This window comes from Triticum urartu, chromosome 2A (genome assembly GCF_056163025.1).
Source record: "Triticum urartu cultivar PI428250 chromosome 2A, HENAU_Tu73, whole genome shotgun sequence".
NCBI lineage: Eukaryota > Viridiplantae > Streptophyta > Magnoliopsida > Poales > Poaceae > Triticum > Triticum urartu.
In genome coordinates, this window is record NC_141874.1 from 508,211,436 (window position 1) to 508,231,780 (window position 20,345).

Consider the following 20,345-nt stretch of genomic DNA (forward strand, 5'->3'; position numbering starts at 1 on the left):
CGCTGCAGCTCCCCAGCAGGGCTAACCTTTCTTGAACTCTATTGAAGTGCTGTCGGTTTTGTATATTATTTTGTCGGCGTGTTTATTTGCAATGGTGGCGATCTTTGATGCCCAGTGTATGTAATTTGTTGTCTGCTTGTGCTTTATTATCATAGTGGCGAACTTTGATGCCCAGTGGATGTAATATGCCGTAATTTCTTTATTGTATAGTATAGATTTTTTTTCTTATTCACGATGCTGCAGTTATTTTACTGTATATATATCCTGTCTTCGCAGTAAACCAGCCAAACCGTAAAATTACGGTACATAATCGGGTCGTCATGCAATCACGATGTAGGTTGGGCCTGAAACATGCCGATCAGCTCACGGGCCGGTAGCATCCCGAAATGAACCCCGCCCATGATTGTGTGGATCAAATCACGGGCTTTTAACAGGCCGAAAAATTGTCTCGGTCCTTGTTTGGCCCAATCAGATATCGGCTGCGAGCAGGCCGGATGCAAACCGGGCCGTAGTTAGGCCCAACTATATGACGGGCTCTTAACAGGCTGAAATTAATATAGGGCCGAAATGTTAAACGGGCCCTTAACAGGCCAAAACTAATATCAGGCCGAATCACTAAGTGGGCCTTTAGCAAGTGGGCCCAAAAGCATAGTGTCCAGATGACGGGCCGAATCTGATATGGGCCATAATTAGGCCCAAAACCTCTTAAAGGGCCGGACCTGATCTGGGCCGTAATTTGGCCCAGAACATGGTAGGCTTTTAACGGGCCGGATCTCATATGGGCCACTATTAGGCCGGGAGCGTAGCAGGCCATTAATAGACCGTATCAAATATGGGCCGGCATTTGGCCCAAAACATGGCAGCCAGTTAACGGGCCGGCCTACTAGGGTCCTCAAAATCTTGTGGGCCTACAGCTAGGCCAGCCCATTAATGTCAGCGAAATCTCGTGGGCCTTTAGCTAGGCCGGCCCATTATGATCTGCAAGAATTTTGTGGGCCTTTGCCTGGGCCGGTCTATTATGGCACACAAAAATCTTGTGGGCCTGTACCTGGGCCGGTCCATTATGGCCCGCGAAATCTTGGGCCTTTAGCTGGGCCAGCCCATTATGGTCCGCAAAATCTCGTGGGCCTTTAGCTGGGCCGGCCCATTATGGTCCGCAAAATCTTGTGGGCCTTTAGTTGGGCCGGCCCATTTAAACTTGTTGGGTCGTGCCACGTGTCGATGTATCATCGGTGCCTTCTGTCCAGTGAGTGGATGACATATGTCCCGACGATGAGCCGACACATGTTTCCTCTAGCCAATGATGATTTTAAAATCCCCATTGGTCGGGGCTGTTGACGGGTTATCGGATCCAAAACCCGACCCGATAGCTTAACGGCGTTCCGTTACGGTGGATGCCACGTGTCGGTCACCCTTGACGAAAGCACTTCTGTGACGCGCGATTTATCGTCATGGAAGTAGACACTTCCGTGATGATAATTTTGGTAATGTCATGGAACACTTATACGACAGCATAGGTATGACTATCTTGATTCTGTCATAAATTTGTCATGGATGTACATGCATGACAAAAAAAGCGACCTACTGTGACAAACACGTATCGTCACGGAAGTGTATTTTTTTGTAGTGAGTGGTGTCATGTGAATGTCGACTACATGACACTTCACCATTGTTTGGGCCTAGAGGGAGGCATTGGGAAGTAATAAGTAGATGATGGGTTGCTAGAGTAACAGAAGCTTAAACCCTAGTTTATGCGTTGCTTCGTAAGGGGCTGATTTGGATCCATATGTTTCATGCTATGGTTAGGTTTACCTTAATACTTCTGTTGTAGTTGTGGATGCTTGCAATAGGGGTTAATCATAAGTGGGATGCTTGTCCAAGTAAGGACAGTACCCAAGCACCGGTCCACCCACATATCAGATTATCAAAGTACCGAACGTGAATCATATGAATGTGATGAAAACTAGCTTGACGATAATTCCCATGTGTCCTCGGGAGCGCTTTCCTTCATATAAGAGTTTGTCCAGGCTTGTCCTTTGCTACAAAAAGGATTGGGCCATCTTGCTGCACCTTATTTACTTTTATTACTTGTTGCTCGTTACAATTCATCTTATCACAAAACTATCTGTTACCGATAATTTCAGTGCTTGCAGAGAATACCTTGCTGAAAACCGCTTATCATTTCCTTCTGCTCCTCGTTGGGTTCGACACTCTTACTTATCGAAAGGACTACGATAGATCCCCTATACTTGTGGGTCATCAAGACTCTTTTATGGCGCCGCTGCCGAGTAGTGAAGCACCTTTGGTAGGTGTAATTTGGTAAGGAAAAATTTATATAGTGTGCTGAAATTTACTATCACTTGTTACTATGGAACACAATCCTTTGAGGGGCTTGTTCGGGGTATCTTCACCCTGACCAGTAGAGCAAAGAGTTGCTCCTCAATTTACTGAACCTACTAAAAATTTTTACTTTGAAATTCCTTCGGGTATGATAGAGAAACTGCTAGCTAATCCTTTTGCAGGAGATGGAACATTGCATCCCGATTTACACTTAATCTATGTGGATGAAGTTTGTGGATTATTTAAGCTTGCAGGTATGCCTGAGGATGTTATCAAGAAGAAGGTCTTCCCTTTATCTTTGAAGGGAGATGCATTGACATGGTATAGGCTATGTGATGATATGGGATCATGGGACTATAAGCGATTGAAATTGGAATTTCACCAGAAGTTTTATCCTATGCATCTTGTTCATCGTGATCGTAATTATATATAATTTTTTGTCCTCGTGAAGGAGAAAGCATCGCTCAAGCTTGGGGGAGGCTTAAGTCAATGTTATATTCATGCCCCAATCATGAGCTCTCAAGATAAATGATTATTCAAAAAATTTATGCTCGGCTTTCTCTCAGTAACCGCTCCATGCTCGATACTTCTTGTACTAGATCTTTTATGATGAAGACTATTGAATTCAAATGGGATTTATCGGAAAGAATTAAATGCAACTCTGAAGATTGGGACCTCGACGAAGGTAAGGAGTCAAGTATAACACCTAAGTTTGATTGTGTTAAATCTTTTATGGATACCGATGTTTTCCTCGAATTTAGCACTAAATATGGACTTGACTCTGAGATAGTAGCTTCTTTCTGTGAATCTTTTGCTTTTTATGTTGATCTCCCCAAGGAGAAGTGGTTTAAATATCATCCTCCCATAGAAGTAAAAGTAGTTGCACCTATTAAAGTTGAAGAAAAGATTGGCACTTATAATGATCCAATTGTTCCTACTTCTTATGTTGAGAAACCACCTTTCCCTGTTAGGATAAAGGATCATGCTAAAGCTTCAACTATTGTTCGTAAAAGCAATATTAAAACTTATACACCTCATGAGCAAATTAAAGTTGAACCTGATATTGCTATTGTTAAAGATCTCTTGTCTGATAATATTGAGGGGCATGTTATTCATTTCCTTGATGAGACTGCTAGAATTGCTAAACCTTGTGCTAAATATAAAAACAGACCTGTGGTAGGCATGCCTGTTATTTCTGTTAAAATAGGAGATCATTGCTATCATGGCTTATGTGATATGGGTGATAGTGCAAGTGCAATATCTCATTCCTTATACAAAGAAATTATGCATGATATTGCACCTGCTGAGATAGAAGATATCGATGTTACCATTAAGCTTGCCAACAGAGATACTATTTCACCAATTGGGATTGTTAGAGATGTTGAAGTCTTGTGTGGGAAGGTTAAATACCCTGCTGATTTTCTTGTTCTTGGTTCCCCACAAGATAGCTTTTGTCCCATTATATTTGGTAGACCCTTCTTGAATACTGTTAATGCTAAGATAGACTGCAATAAGGATATTGTTTCTGTTGGTTTAGGGGATATGTCTCATGAGTTTAATTTTGCTAAGTTTCATAGACAACCCCGTGATGAGGAATTGCCTAGTAAAGATGAAATTATTAGTCTTGCTTCTATTGCCGTGCCTCCTACTGATCCTTTAGAACAATATTTACTAGACCATGAAAATGATATGTTTATGAATGAAAGAAGGGAAATAGATGAAGTATTATTTAAACAGGGACCTATTATGAAACACAACTTGCCTGTTCAAATCCTAGGGGATCCTCCTCCACCCAAGGGTGATCCCGTGTTTGAGCTTAAACCATTACCTGGTACTCTTAAATATGCTTATCTTGATGAAAAGAAGATATATCCTGTTATTATTAGTGCTAACCTTTCGGAGAAGGAGCAAGAGAAATTGTTGAAAACTCTGAAGAAGCACCGTGCTGCTATTGGATATACTCTTAATGATCTTAAGGGCATTAGTCCCACTCTATGTCAACAACAAATAAATTTGGAGAAAGATGCCAAACCAGTTATTGATCACCAACGACGGCTGAATCCTAAGATGAAAGAAGAGGTAAGAAAGGAAATATTAAAGCTCCTTGAGGCAGGTATAATTTATCCCGTTGCTGATAGTCAGTGAGTAAGTCCTGTCCATTGTGTCCCTAAGAAGGGAGGTATTACTGTTGTTCCTAATGATAAAGATGAATTGATTCCGCAAAGAATTATTACAGGCTATAGGATGGTAATTGATTTCCTCAAATTAAATAAAGCTACTAAAAAATATCATTACCCTTTGCCTTTTATTGATCAAATGCTAGAAAGATTATCCAAACATACACATTTTTGCTTTCTAGATGGTTACTCCGGCTTCTCTCAAATACATGTGTCAGCTGATGATCAAGCAAAGACCACTTTTACTTGCCCTTTCGGTACTTTTGCTTATAGACGTATGCCTTTTGGTTTATGTAATGCACCTGCTACCTTTCAAAGATGCATAATGGCTATATTCTCTGATTTTTGTGAAAAGATTTGTGAGGTTTTCATGGACGATTTCTCCGTTTATGGATCCTCTTTTAATGATTGCTTGAGCAACCTTAATCGAGTTTTGCAGAGATGTGAAGAAACTAATCTTGTCTTAAATTGGGAGAAGTGCCACTTTATGGTTAATGAAGGTATTGTCGTGGGGCATAAAATTTCTAAAAGAGGTATTAAAGTTAATAAAGCTAAAGTTGATGCTATTAAAAAGATGTCGTGTCCCAAGGACATCAAAGGTATAAGAAGTTTCCTTGGTCATGCCGGTTTTTATAGGAGGTTCATTAAGGACTTCTCAAAATTTTCTCTGCCTCTGACTAACCTATTGCAAAAAGATATTCCTTTTGTCTTTGATGATGATTGTGTGGAAGCATTTGAAATACTTAAGAAAGCCTTGATTTCTGCACCTATTGTTCAGCCACCTGATTGGAATTTACCCTTTGAAATTATGTGTGATGCTAGTGATTATGCTGTAGGGGCTGTTCTAGGACAAACAGTTGATAAAAAATTAAATGTTATTCAATATGCTAGTAAAACTCTAGACAATGCCCAGAGAAATTATGCTACTACTAAAAAAGAATTCTTAGCAGTTGTATTTGCATGTGATAAGTTCAGACCTTATATTGTTGATTCTAAAGTAACTATTCACACTGATCATGTTGCTATTAAATATCTTATGGAAAAGAAAGATGTTAAACCTAGACTTATTAGATGGGTTCTCCTATTACAAGAATTTTATTTGCATATTATTGATAGAAAGGGAGCTGAGAACCCCGTTGCAGACAACTTGTCTAGGTTAGAGAATGTTCTTCACGACCCACTACCTATTGATGATAACTTTCCTAGTGAACAATTAAATGTCATAAATGCTTCTCGTACTGCTCCATGGTATGCTGATTATGCTAATTGCATTGTTGCTAAATTTATACCACCTAGTTTCACATACCAGCAAAAGAAAAAGTTCTTCTATGATTTGAGACATTACTTCTGGGATGACCCACATCTTTATAAAGGAGTAGATGGTATTATTAGACGTTGTGTGCCTGAGCATGAACAGGAACAGATCCTATGCAAGTGTCACTCCGAGTCTTATGGAGGACACCACGCTGGAGACAAAACTGCACACAAGGTATTGCAATCCGGTTTTTATTGGCCTACTCTCTTCAAGGATGCCCGTAAGTTTGTCTTATCTTGTGATGAATGTCAAAGAATTGGTAATATTAGTAGACGTCAAGAAATGCCTATGAATTATTCACTTGTTATTGAACCATTTGATGTTTGGGGCTTTGATTATATGGGGCCTTTTCCTTCCTCTAATGGGTATACACATATTTTAGTTGTTGTTGATTATGTTACTAAGTGGGTAGAAGCTATTCCAACTAGTAGTGCTGATCATAACACCTCTATTAAGATGCTTAAAGAAGTTATTTTTCCGAGGTTTGGAGTCCGTAGATATTTAATGACTGATGGTGGTTCACATTTTATTCATGGTGCCTTTCGTAAAATGCTTGCTAAGTAAGATGTTAATCATAGAATTGCATCTCCTTATCACCCGCAATCTAGTGGTCAAGTAGAATTGAGTAACAGAGAGCTCAAATTAATTTTGCAAAAGACTGTTAATAGATCTAGAAAGAATTGGTCCAAGAAACTTGATGATGCATTATGGGCCTATAGAACTGCATATAAAAATCCTATGGGTATGTCTCCGTATAAAATGGTTTATGGAAAAGCATGTCACTTACCTCTTGAAGTAGAGCATAAGGCATATTGGGCTATTAAAGAGCTCAACTATGACTTCAAACTTGCCGGTGAGAAGAGGCTTTTTGACATTAGCTCACTTGATGAATGGATAACCCAGGCCTACGAGAATGCCAAATTGTTTAAAGAAAAAGTTAAAAGATTGCATGATAAAAGGATACAAAAATGTGAGTTTAATATAGGTGATTATGTGTTGCTATACAACTCTCGTTTAAGATTTTTTGCAGGCAAACTCCTCTCTAAATGGGAAGGTCCTTACGTTATCGAGGAGGTTTATCATTCCGGTGCCATAAAAATCAACAACTTCAAAGGCACAAATCCGAAGGTGGTGACTGGTCAAAGAATCAAACATTATATCTCAGGTAATCCCATAAATGTTGAAACCAATATTATTGAAACCGTAACCCCGGAGGAATACATAAGGGACACTTTCCAGAATGTTTCATATTCCGAAAAGGAATAGGTATGTGGTACGGTAAGTAAACCGACTCCAAAACAGTTCTAATGGCAATATTTCTCCGTTTTGGAATATTTAAGAAAATAGGAAAATAAGAAGCAGACCGGAAAGGACACAAGGCTTCCAGGAGGGTGGAGGGCGCGCCCTACCCCCCTGGGTGCGCCCCCTGCCTCGTGGGCGCCTCGTGTGCCCTCTGGACTCTGTTTTCTTGCACGATACTTCTTTTGGTCGGTAAAAATTCATTATATAATCTCCCGAAGGTTTTGACCACTGTATCACACAAAAATCTCTTGTTCTTATTTCGAGCTGTTTTCTGCCAGGGTTGTTAAGGCCAAGCATCATGTCGTCTCCCCCCCCCCTCCAACAATGAGGGCAACGATGCTTGGCTAATGAAGATAGAGCTGAAGAGAGAAGAACCTGGAGAGATCAACAAGGATGATGGGATCAAGAAGGCCATGGGGGATCAAGCTCCGGCAGTAGCAGAAGAAGACATCCTTCCACCTCACCACAATCTCTTTACCCCAACGGAGATTGAGGCTTTCAAGATGATTGAGTTATCTCATATTCAAAACAAGTATCTCACAAGTGAAAATATTTTGTTGAAGGAGCATATCATCGCACTCAAGGGCATTATCCGCAAATTGGAGGATCTCTTACGCTCGATGTGCGACTACCCATCATCACCAACACCTTCTTCACCAACAAAGAAGAACTGAGCATCGGATATGGGCACTCCCCTTGGCAACTGCCAAGCTTGGGGGAGTGCCCCAGTATCGTATCACCATCACTTTAACCTTTACCGTTTCTCTTAGTTTGATCCTTTTGATAATATCTTGATCTAGTAGAATAAAGTTTTAGTATGATCTAGTTGTGAGTCTTGCTTTATGATCCTTCTATGTAATCAAGTCCGTGAGCTATATATAATAAAGATTAGTGTTGAATCAAGGGCTTGATTACCTTGCTATGATCTTGAGGGAATAAAATAAAAGAGAAGAAATAAAAAGAAATAAAGAGATCATATGGATCTTATGGAGAGTAATGAGCTCACATATAAAGAGTATGATGAATAAAAGTTGTTGAGAGTTGACAAACATAGTTTTGGTCGTTGTTGCAATTAATAGGAAGTAATAAAGAAAGAGAGGTCTTCACATATAAATACACTATCTTGGACATCTTTTATGATTGTGAGCACTCATTAAAATATGACATGCTAAAGAGTTGACGTTGGACAAGGAAGACAACGTAATGGGTTATGTTTTCTTTCATCTGAGATAAATTATAATGTCATGGATCATCCAACATGTTGAGCTTGCCTTTCCCTCTCATGCTAGCCAAGTTCTTTGCACCAAGTAGAAATAATACTTGTGCTTCCAAATATCCTTAAACCCAGTTTTGCCATGAGAGTCCACCATACAAACCTATGGATTGAGTAAGATCCTTCAAGTAAGTTGTCATCAGTACATGCAATAAAAAATTGCTCTCTAAATATGTATGACTTATTAATGTGGAGAAAATAAGCTTTATACGATCTTGTGATATGGAAGAAATAAAAGCGACAGACTGCATAATAAAGGTCCATATCACAAGTGGCAATATAAAGTGACGTTCTTTTGCATTAAGATTTTGTGCATCCAACCATAAAAGCGCATGACAACCTCTGCTTCCCTCTGCGAATGGCCTATCTTTTACTTTTATCTTGTACCTTATATAAGAGTCATGGTGATATTCACCTTTCCTTTTTACATTTTATCCTTTGGCAAGCACAATGTGTTGGAAAGATCCAAATACATATAGCTAGTTGGATGTGAGTCTGCATGAGCTATTATTGTTGACATTACCCTTGAGGTAAAACGTTGGGAGGCAGAACTATAAGCATCTATCTTTCTTTGTGTCCAATTAAAACTCCATACCCATAAATATTGCGTGAGTGTTAGCAATTATGAAAGACTAAATGATAGTTGAGTATGTGGACTTGCTGAAAAGCTCTTATATTGACTCTTTCCTATTTTATGATAAATTGCAATTTCCTCAATGACTGAGATTAGAGTTTGTTAGTTTTCAATGAAGTTTATGATTCATACTTGAAATTGCGATTGAATCGTTACTTTAACATAAGAGATCATATGACAATATATATATGTTGCTGTTCTAAGAATGATCATGATGCCCTCATATCCGTATTTTATTTTTATCGACACCTCTATCTCTAAACATGTGGACATATTTTTCGATTTTGGCTTTTGCTTGAGGACAAGCGAGGTCTAAGCTTGGGGGAGTTGATACGTCCATTTTGCATCATGCTTTTATATCGATATTTATTGCATTATGGGCTGTTATTACACATTATGTTACAATACTTATGCCTATTCTCTCTTATTTTACAAGGTTTACATGAAGAGGGGGAATGCCGGCAGCTGAGATTCTGGGATGGAAAAGGAGCAAATATTAGAGACCTATTCTGCACAGCTCCAAAAGTCCTAAAACTTCACGGAAGTTATTTCCAGAATATATAAAAAATATTGGGCGAAAGAAGTACCTGAGGGGCCCACACCCTGGCCACGAGGGTGGGGGCGCGCCCTACCCCCTGGGCGCGCCCCCCTGCCTCGTGGGCTCCCTGGTGGCCCTCCAATGCCCATCTTCTGCTATATGAGGTCTTTCGTCCGAGAAAAAATAATAAGCAAGCTTTTAGGAAGAAACTCCGCCGCCACGAGGCGGAACCTTGGCGGAACCAATCTAGGGCTCCAGCAGAGCTGTTCTGCCGGGGAAACTTCCCTCCAGGAGGGGGAAATCATCACCATCGTCAACACCAACGATCCTATCATCGGGAGGGGGTCAATCTCCATCAACATCTTCACCAGCACCATCTCATCTCAAACCCTAGTTCATCTCTTGTATCCAATCTTTGTATCCAAACCTCATATTGGTACATGTGGGTTGCTAGTAGTGTTGATTACTCCTTGTAGTTGATGCTAGTTGGTTTACTTGGTGGAAGATCATATGTTCAGATCCATTATGCATATTAATACCCCTCTGATTATGAACATGAATATGCTTTGTGAGTAGTTACGTTTTTTCCTGAGGACATGGGAGAAGTCTTGCTATTAGTAGTCACGTGAATTTGGTATTTGTTCGATATTTTGATGAGATTTATGTTGTCATCCCTCTAGTGGTGTCATGTGAATGTCGACTACATGACACTTCACCATTTTTTGGGCCTAGAGGGAGGCATTGGGAAGTAATAAGTAGATGATGGGTTGCTAGAGTGACAGAAGCTTAAACCCTAGTTTATGCGTTGCTTCGTAAGGGGCTGATTTGGATCCATATGTTTCATGCTATGGTTAGGTTTACCTTAATACTTCGGTTGTAGTTGCGGATGCTTGCAATAGGGGTTAATCATAAGTGGGATGCTTGTCCAAGTAAGGACAGTACCCAAGCACCGGTCCACCCACATATCAGATTATCAAAGTACCGAACGCGAATCATATGAACGTGATGAAAACTAGCTTGACGATAATTTCCATGTGTCCTCGGGAGCTCTTTCCTTCATATAAGAGTTTGTCCAGGCTTGTCCTTTGCTACAAAAAGGATTGGGCCATCTTGCTGCACCTTATTTACTTTTATTAGTTGTTGCTCGTTACAATTCATCTTATCACAAAACTATCTGTTACTGATAATTTCAGTGCTTGCAGAGAATACCTTGCTGAAAACCGTTTAGCATTTCCTTCTGCTCCTCGTTGGGTTCGACACTCTTACTTATCGAAAGGACTACGATAGATCCCCTACACTTGTGGGTCATCACTCACCAGCGTTCCTGGACTCCGCACTAGCGCAAGGGTGCCCCGGCGATGCCCAGCCGACGCACCGCGCGCATCACAAACACCAAATTGCCAACCCGGTCTGGAGAAAGCGATGCTGCCACCACCTCTGTCCATGTCATTGTCGCGCTCAGGCAAGCCACTCTGCCCGCTGTCTGAGGACACCCTCAAGAACAATGCTCGTCCACACCTTTGTAATCCCGGACCTCATCAATGTGTATGATCACCTTATATTGCAAGAGCGATGGCTCCATCAATGGCAACTGTGAACCCGGCTCCGAAATCGCCAACCAACGAAGAGACGGGATGTCCGCTGGCTGCGCAGTCCAAGCCGAGAGCTTGAATGCCGAAAGGTCTACCCTTGAACTGGTCTCCGGCTCCAGCGCGTCCACCAAACATGATGAACCCAGCAGACTCTCCATGATGTTCCGCTCCCATGCATGGGGGGATTCCCTCGAGCACCAGCTTGACCTTGAACTGAAACGCAGCATGCACAGCTTGGGATTGGCGGTTCCAGGGCCTGAAGAAGAGCCGAACTCCACGGTGCTCGAACGCTGGCATCTTGCTCACTCTGTTCCTGCGATCTCGGCACGCGAAGACGATGAGGTAGTCCTCCGGCCTGTAATGGTGGATGGAGACGGACTCCCATGCAATCCCCACCTTGACAGAGAGCGCCTCGAGGATGAACTCCGGCGGAAGGTCCCGGCGAGCGCCAGACGTGTACACCACCATAGCCTATTGAAGGCGTCTCTCCAGATCCTCCATGGCCAGACTCCGCCGCACCACGCACGGGTCCGCCGGATCCATAGCCCTGTCAAGCGACGGTGCCAGCCTCGGAGCCTGTGGCAAAGGGGCGGCAAGGCGAGGCCACGGGTTATCAGGCGCGGCGGACGCCGCAGGAGGGGCGGCGGCAGGGCGCTGCCCTCGCGACGCTGGCCACCCGCCAGCCCCCGGGCCACCATGGCGATGGCAAGCCATCGGAGCTCCACCTCCGAGGACGGGCTGCGCGGCCTCTTGCAACCCCTGGATCCATGGCCTTCCAAGCCACATCTGATGCAGACGATGTCATTGGTGCAGTCGCGCTGGAAGTGACCCTCCCTGAGGCACCTGAAGCAGAGTCCATCCATGTCCGGCGAGACCTCACGCCGCGGGGGGGGGGAGTCGGGGGGAAGACGCGTTCTCGGATCCCGCGGCTCAAGATCCAGGCGCCGCCTCTAGAGCGTCTTCTTGGAGGGGGGAGCCGGAGCCCAAGCCTGGCCAAGGCGGTGGCAGCCCTCGACCTGCACCTCGCCCGCGGGGGGCACCGCAGCAACGAGGTCGCCCTCCGGTCGACGCGCACCCGACGAGACCTCCAGGCCACCCGCCGCGCCGGACGACTCCGAGCAGGAAGAGATCCCTAGCCCAAAGACCACAAGCCGGTCACCAGCATGGCGGGTGGGGCCAGCCACCGAGTTCGAACTCGAGGCCATGGGACCAGCGCGGGGGGGAGCGGGAGGGGAGGGAAGGGAGGGGGAAGGGGTGGACGACATCACCGGAGCGGCCAACGGCGGGAGAGGATGGACGCCGGCGCCGGAGTGACGCACGGCGGGCAGGGCGCTTGGGTCACGGGCGCTCCTCTCTCTCTCTCTCTCCTCGAGGAACCTTTTTTTTCTTCCTCCTCACACACTTTGACCCTCATCCCTATGTTTAGAATATGAAAATCGATGAGCGCATCAACAGTTTGTAGTCCGGGCATAGGCAACACCGGGCAAACATGTCCCAAAAATACACCAGGAACCTATTTGGACCCGCCCATTTTAGTTGTACCTTACCAGTTTTCTTGTTTTTTCTTTGTTCCGGTTTTTTCTTTTTTTTTCATTCACTTCTCTTTTTCATTTTTCATTTATCAGTTTCTTTTCTGTTATTTTTATTTTTTATTTATGTTTGTTTTTTATCCTTTTCTTTTTCGCGAACATCTATGAAATTTGTCAAGATTTTTTTGAAAACATGAACACTTCTTCAAATTGATAAACCTTATTTTCCAGATCATGAATATTTTTTCAATTTCATGTACATTTATTCAATATTCATGAATGTTTTTTTAATCTTGGAATTATTTTGGAATTCATAAAAAATTACAAATTTACGGTCATTTTTGAAATTCTGAACATTCTTTTAAACTCATGAATAATTTTTGAACCTGTGAACATTTTCTGAAATTTGGGAACTTTTTTCGAGCATTTTTAAAATGCATTAACATTTTTTGAATCCGCAAACTTGCGACGGATGTTTGAAATTCGTAAACATTTTTTCATTTTTTCGCATTTCTTAGAACTTTCATGATAAATGTTTGAATTCCCCATTTTTGTTCAAATTGATGAATAGTTTTTAAATACGTGAACCTTCTTTGAATATGCGAACATTTTTTTAAAAGCATAAACATTTTTAAAATCCCCACTTCAGGGGGAGTGGTTCGCGTTGCGTCTCCTCATAGCGAGGGAATTACCTATTCGCCGCGCGCCACGGCAAGATGTCGTTGTTTCGCCGAATCAGTAATTAAGCAGTATTTCTTTCAAAGATCACTCGCACCTTCTCATGTTGCGATAAGTGGCGCATTGCATGCGTGCCATTTGTCGCAACCTGGGATTTTTTTTCTTTATTCGTACATACGTTTATTAAAAATGTTTTACCTCTTAAATCATGCGTCGAAATTTTGAACCGTTTTTATCATTGAATTCCTCATGTCGAGATCTTCAAAACTCGATCCCATGTTAACAGATTTTGATGAACTTTTTCACGGAAAAAATCAGACAAAAAAACGAACTGGGGAGCATGTTTTTTTCCTTTCCGAAAGAGGCACGGCCGTGCCTCTCGTGAAAGCACAACTGTGCCTCTCGCGAAAGCAAGACAGTGCCTCTCACGGAAAAAGAAAAAACCAAAAACATTTTTTTTCTCTGTTTTCCGAGAGACACGACCGCGAAATCAGAATTGCGTCTCTCGCGAAAGCAAAAAACGTGCCTCTTGCGGAAGAAAAAACAATTCATTTTCGAGAGGCATGGCCGTGCCTCTCGCGAAAGTACAATCGTGCCTCTCGCGAAAAGAAAAAAAAATAAAAAACTTGTTTTATTTTGTTTTCGAGAGACACGGCTGTGCCTCTTGCCAAATTAGAACCATGCCTCTCGCGAAAGCTGAACCGTACCTCTCGCTGAAGAAAAAGGACAGAAAACATGTTTATTTTTGTTTCCGAGCGGCATAGCCGTGCCTCTCACGGGAAAAAAAATTGCGTAAATTTGTTGATATTTTTGTCCCAAAAGCTAAGAAAGACTGGTGGAAAACCAGAAGGTCGGAGAAAAACTATTTAAAAATTCAAAAATGTGTGCGGAAAAATAAAAATAAAATTCAAAGGAAGCGCTCAAGTGACGCGCTCTCAATCCACCCCCAAATGATTGTTGAGGGGCTCCCAAAGGAGCGCTCGCCAACTAGTTGCTCCCCTATTTCCTATAGGCGATTGACCAATTAGTCGGATTGGGCTGGCCAATTTAGGTTCCCAGACATTTTTTTTATGGTTTTGGGAAACTTCTAGCAGGTTCCTGACCTGAATTTTTTTGTTCTGCTTATCTTATTATTATTATTTTCCTGATTCTTTTTTCCTTTTTCTCATATTTTCCTTTGTCTGCTTATTTTCTTTACTTTTTACTTTTTTGTTTAATTTTTTCTTTCCTTTTTTCTTTTCATTTGAATTGTTTTAGAAATTGTTCGGTAACTCAAACAAGTTCACCTTTTAAAATTTTGTTCACAATCCAAAAAATGTTTGTTTTCAGAAATGTTCCCATTTTTATAAATTTATTCATAAATTCAAAAAAATGTTCACATGCTTAAATTTTTCTGATAATTTAAAAAATGTTTGGGAATTCCAAAAAATGTTCCTATTTCCAAATTTAGTTCAAAAATTTAAAAGTGTCTAGAAATTCAAAATTCTTCCTACTTTTACAGATTTGTTCATAAATTAAAAAATATTTTCATTTTCAATTTTTTTCACATATTTCAAGATTGTTCATGTTTCAAAATGTGTTCACAAATTTAAAAACTCATCACGTGTTCAATTTTTTCACAAATTCTAAAATATTTTGGAATTTCAAAATATGCTGTTGTTTTCCAAATTTGTTCCCATATTCGAAATTTGCTACAGTTTTCAAAATTTCAACAAATTTAAAAAATCTTCATGTTTTTTAAAGTAGTTCTTAAATTAAGATCACCTTTCCAATTTTTTATTGTTTTTCAAAAAATGTTTTGTGTTTACGAAATGTAGTTCATAATTTAAAAAATATTCTCATATTCAATTTTTTGTTCTTATTTGTTTTTAGCTCTTTTTAGTTCTCAAATGTTTCAAAAAGTTTTTCCTTTTAAAAAATACCCTTGAAATTTTTAAACAGGGCTTAATCTGCTGCCGATTATAGTTCATATATGTTGGGCTACCATTGTAAACAATAAACCTGTGTTCCTATAGTGGCTATGGACTAAGTTCCCTAGCGCGAGGACATGAGTTTGATCCCTTGCCCACAAGTTTCATTTTATGGAATTTGGTGAACTTGTTTTATTTTTTTCGCGGCTGCCGATAGTTTCTTGAATACTCGCGCTGCAAATCTTCTAGAGTAGCTCGCCTGTCACAGTGGCTGGCTAGCGCATCATGGGCATCTATACCAGACCGCGGGTTCGATATGTAGTGCTCCCTTATTTTTGCCATTTTTCATTCTCCCAAGGGCAGCGAATGGGCCCGCCTAGGTGAGTCCTCGCCTATGCGAAACCGCGGCTCCTTGTCGCAGTAAGCGGTACATAGGAGGTCCCCCCAGCGAGGAGGTCCTTGGATAGCTTCCCGAAAACGGGATGAGCTTCAGCTAAAACGTTCCTTAGATGGATCGGCCCATTTCGAACAAAGGTTATACGCTACATACGAATTGCATACCTTTTGGGCGCTTGGAAATGCATTACATAACATGTCGTTGAATAAATTGCGGTTTTTTCTGCTGTAAAAAAGAAAACTGTAGTTTCTTTTATTCCTCACCAGATTTTTCAAACCATTTTCTGAAGCTTCTGATCACCTTTTTTCTTTTCTTTGTGTTTTTGGTTCTCTTTTTTATTTTCTGTTTTTATGCTCTCCTTTTTATTTTTCCCTTTTAAATTGCATGAACTTTGTTTGGAAAATTCGTGATTTTTTTTAAATCACGAACAATTTTCATGTTCACAAACTTTTTTCAATTTCATGAATTTTTCTAGATTTGCAGTTTATAAATTCGATTTCTTTTAAAATTAGTGATTTTCTATAATTCATGAACATTTTTTTTGGATTTGTGAAGTTTTTCGGAATTTACTTTTTCTGAATTCATGAACTTATTTCCACTTTGCGAAGATTTTTCAGTTCAAGAACATTTGAAAAATACATGATCAAACTTATTTTGAATCAGGAAGTATTTTTCAATTCATTAACTATTTTTGAATTCATAAAAAATGAATTAGCGAACATTTTGGAATTTGGTCATTGTTCTTCAGTTAAAATAAAACAGACCGAAATAGAAGCTCCTTTTGTTTTGTTATTTAGAAGAATGAAACTGATGGACTAGACGTGGTGTTTCTTAGCTCGAGCTCAAATGAGCTCCGATGAACAATAAAATCCCCCAAAATTAAAAAAAATTCTGATTTTTTGTGGCGAACTTTGACAAATGCTTTGAGTACTCACCAAATTTCATCATGTAATGACATTCATGGAGCTCGTGGCAAAAGAACAAAATTGATGCTCCAAAAGTGTTGTGTTTGAAAGCATTTTCAAGTGTTAATATTTGTGCCACAAATGTCATAGCATCAGGAATTTTGGTGCGCACTAAAAAAATCAAATTTAAAGAAAACATAATTTTATGGATTTCTTTTCATTTCTTCATTTTATTGTTCATCATGAGCTCATTTGAGCTCGCGAGCAGAAGATGACTTACGCCATGGAGCTGTTTTCAAGAACTAGCCAGACCAGTGGGGCGAAGCTCATGTGTCGTCCCGACAGTAGCTAGACCTAAGCGGCGTGTGAGTAGGTGTCACTATAGGCGATTCTAAATAAAAGGTGTCACTACAGGCGGTAACGCAAATCCTATATGACGCGGCGTACGTCATATAGGCGAGGCTTCGCTGAAGCGACCTCTAGACGGTTTGGCCCATGTAACAGTTGTTCTCTTTCGGGTTTTCTCCTATTTTTTGTTCTCTTTTTAGATTTTGGTTTTTTGGTTTCTCTATACTTTTTAAATATATGGTGAATTGTTTCTCCAATATATGGTGATTTTTTAAATACACACTATTTTGTTTCGTATATGATGGACATTTTCTAAATACATATTGAATATTATATTTATTACATGATGTACATTTTATATACATTGAACACTTTCTGATATACGGTACTTTTTTAATTATACGATGAATATATTTTAAATGCACACTTACGTTTTTTATATATGGTAAAACTTTTTAAATATATAATACATTTATTGTAAAATAGCTAGAAAAAGTTCTAAATTTTTTTTTATATTTTATTTTTAAAAATATCTAGCTGCTAAAAAATAATATCCGATGTTTTGATGGAAATCCTAAAAGACCAAAGAGAAAAATAAAAAATCTTGTGGGCCAAAGTTGGTCAGCCCATTTTCCCTTGCTTCAGCAAAGCCACCCGTTGACGCACGTGGGCTCCAACTAGGAGGACTGAAAGCGATATGGAGCCCTCCAACAACCCCCCCCCCCCCCCCCCTCTCACACCACAGACCTCCTAACCAGTGTTGATAGCGCCCGAACTAGAAGTTGGCACCTTAAGGCGTCCGTCTGAGCGGACCCATATAAATCTCAGTCACTCCCGCAGTTTCCTCGGCTTTTTTTCATTGGCTCGTACACTTGTTTTGATTGTCGTATTTTTCTATGGCCATCCACATGCATGCATGGCAGCAGACGCCTCTGGAAGACCCCATATCTTCCCCACATATGGACCGTGTGCGTGGGCCGTTTGGGCTGGATTTGAAGGGTCCGGTTGGTTGGCATTTTTTATGGAGCCATGTCGGGGGTCCGGTTGTAGATGCTATAATATCATCAAATGCTGTTGTCTCAAAAAAAAATTCAAATGCCGGCGTTTAGGATATCTTCCAAGCTTTAACCAGCAAACTACAAAAGCTAGGCTTTCAAGGGAATCATTACCGGGAAAACGACACAACCTAATTGATCCCACAGACAAAACACACAGTTGCACACTTGGAGACGAACAGAGCCCGTCACAAAGCAGCGTGCATTTCTGCCCGAATATCCAGAGCACGCACGCAGCCGCACCCTTTCCTTTCCCCCGTCGCCGTCGCGGTCGCGGAGACACCGCACTGGGATATTCCGCGCAACCCCCCCGGCGACGCCAGGCCAAACATGCGCCCCCTTGTTTAACCTCCGCTGCCCCGCGCTGCAAGCGACAAGCCAATGGCGTGGCGAGAGCGTCGCGCACGACAAACATACGCGAACACGCGGCCGACGGGGACAGATCCGGATTTGGGGAGATCTCCCGTGACACCCTAGACCTAAAGAAGAGCGTCCGAGCGACTTGTTTAACAAAGGCAGGCTGCTTGGCCGGCGAGGCGATGCCGGATGGATAATCTCTTCTCTGCCCATTGGCTCGCTGACAGCCGCTCCGTCCACCTGCCAAAACGGAATCTCCCCCCGTCGAGACGAGGGGTGGACTCTGCAGCTGGCCGCGACGTGACCCGGGCTTTGTCTCTGCCTTGGATCCAACGGGGATGTTGACCTGTAAACGCTGCGGAAAGTAAGCGGTGTTGGGTGGCGACGGGAATGGGATACAGTACAGCGAACGGGGCGGAACGAATATTTGCTCAGCCGCCAGGGAGGGGGTAAACAACTCGCATCAGCCAGCCTGCTAGAGGAAAACTCGCTCCGATGTTCTCTTGTTGGCCGCGCGAGGAAGAGTCTGCGCTCCGACCAGACTATGGAGCATCTTTGTTTGGGATGGATGGACGGAAATGTAAAGTGGTATCTATCCTTGTAAAGTAGAGTATTCTTCTCTTCCGGACAAGATATGGATTTGGAACATCTTGAACGCGTCAGGGGAGATATTCGCGTGCGATTTTACACCTTCTTTTGTTTCTCAAGTGCCGCCACCACTCGTTCATCCACAGGAATCAATCGTGTCCACCTGCTACGTACGGTCTTTGTGCCATTTGTATCATCTGAGCTGAGCTGGAGCTTAGTCGACCGTCAAACCATGGTGTTTCTTTCAATGATGAAAAACATTTGCTTAGGCTTGCTGTACTTGGTAGCAACATTCTGACACGGCCATATTATTTTCGTGCAAGCGGCTTCCTTTGTACTACCTCCATTTCCCTACAAAGAAGTCTCGCGTGGGCGGCGTGTGTTGGAAATATGAGCAAATTACTACAAGATTTAATCTGAATAAATAGGAAATAGATCATGACAACAATAGCAGAGATTAAACTAATCATGCGAACTAGCATAGTAGATAAACAGATCACATCTAGGACACATACTAGAAACATGAATTCTACCACGATCTCGAACAGAAAGGATAGAATCACATACGGTGCAGCGAGAGTAGCACCGCCGGCGTTGATGTTGTCGCCCATGTCGTTGAGGATGAGGTTGCCGAGGTCAGGAAAGAAGTCGTCGTTCGCGAAGTCGTCGCTGCCAACAGTCACGCGAGTGCGCTCCCCAAAAACCTGATCGCCCCTCTCCCGTACAGGATCACGAGAGGCGGGGTTCCGGAGGCCTGCTGTCCCTTTTCCCGGTGCACGTTGGAAGGAGGGATGGAGAAGACTTGCTTGGCGGCGCAATGATTTGAAACGGTGGTTCAGTAATTAACGCGTTCATTAATTATTAATTAATGACTCATTAATTTTTTCTGAGCAGCAAAAATATAGACAATGTGCATAGCTCTGTCCTCGGCTCGGCTCAATCCCGCGGCGCGGCGCGGCGCGGCGCGGCGTGGCATGGCGTGGCGTGGCGTGGCGTGACGTAGCGAGGCGAGGCGAGCGAGGAGGAGGAGCGCGCGTGTAGGTTTTCTCTTCTCATGCTCATACAAGTGGTAGAAGAGGTGCAACTCTCTCTCAACTTCTGTGGTGGGACTAAACTTTAGTCTCACTCACTCTACTCACATGTGTGCATGAATGGGCCAAGAGAATTTCAGAATTTTAGTTGGGCTTTGGGCCAAAGGCCTACTAGCAAAATTCCAACAATCCCCCACAAAGTCTCATTGGCACATCTCATCATTTAGTTCCAAAACATTGTTTATATACCGGTGCTTAATGGAGACTGTGAAGTTGAACTTCCACTTAGAGATTTATGCTACACTAGATCACAACTTGAATAGCGGACTATGCCTTGAACTACAAGTTTTCTGCGAGACTAGTTTCACACAAATTC

The 20,345-nt window shown here is 42.0% G+C and overlaps 1 pseudogene; it reads right to left on the reverse strand.

The window, feature by feature from the left end:
- Window positions 1–10,871: 10,871 nt before the first annotated feature.
- Window positions 10,872–12,509, reverse strand: LOC147985665 (uncharacterized; annotated as a pseudogene).
- Between the last annotated feature and the right edge of the window lie 7,836 nt (window positions 12,510–20,345).